Genomic DNA, 1026 nt, shown 5'->3' with positions numbered 1-1026 from the left:
CGGCCCGATGGGGCGATGCAGCGGCAACCCGATGCTTGATCGGCGGAGAGGAGCGCGGTACTCAGGACGATCTTCATGGGACCTGCGGAGGCGCGCGTAACCGACATGCCAGGTCGGTCGCGCGGCGTAGATGAGGCGGATCGCGACGCGAACGGGTGATCAAGCCGATCACGCGCGAGGTCGGGGATGCCGCTCGGGGGAGGCGGGGTGGCGGCGGAGTCCGCGATGAGGCCGACGACAACGGACGTCGTGCGGACGAGCTTGTCAGCACCGGCACCCAGGCTGCCAAAGCAGCGCCGGCACCCGGGCAGCGAGGCCTCAGCGACCAACGGAGCAGCGGCGCCCGAGTTGAGCCAGCCGACGAGCCTGACGGAGCCGTCCCGATGCAGCCGAGAACGAGACCGGTGAGGTAGACCGCCGGGCCGCCGTGCAGGCGCGGCGGAGGCGGGTGATGTGGATCGATGGGCGGTCCGGCGCGCGAGCGACAGCTATGATTGGCCGTCGCATGGCGCGAGGCCGCCGGGTCGGGGAGATGTAGGTGTTCCGGTCGGAGCAGGGCGGTGACGGCCAGCGCAGGGCGATGGGCGGACCGACTCGCGGACGTTGGCTGGCCCTGACGGGCTGCCTCGGCGTGCGTGCCCGCCGGGTCGGAGAAGAGGCCGGCTAGTCGCGCCAGGGTCGGAGTAGAGGCGCTCGGGGTCGACGGCGGCGGTGGGCGACGCAAACCGATCAAGAATAGATCAGAAAACCAAAAAGAAACCGCGCGATCAAGATGACCGGCGGGAGAGAGAAAACCTCGGTGCAAGGCTTGGGGAAAAGACTCTCTAGGGCAGCCGGTCAACACGACCGGCGGACGAACTCTTGGTATAGGCGGCGCGGCCCCCGGCGGCGGTCATGGAAGCCGACCGCCCCGGGGGCGGCGCGCAAGTGCGGAAGCGGCGGCGGCTAGGGTTTAGGATTGACCTACGATAGATACCATGTTGGAAGAGAGGGAGGGGTTTGGTGGATAATTCGATGTATTGCTTG

This window comes from Triticum dicoccoides, chromosome 3B, assembly GCF_002162155.2.
Source record: "Triticum dicoccoides isolate Atlit2015 ecotype Zavitan chromosome 3B, WEW_v2.0, whole genome shotgun sequence".
NCBI lineage: Eukaryota > Viridiplantae > Streptophyta > Magnoliopsida > Poales > Poaceae > Triticum > Triticum dicoccoides.
Note: the sequence above shows the minus strand (reverse complement) of the source record.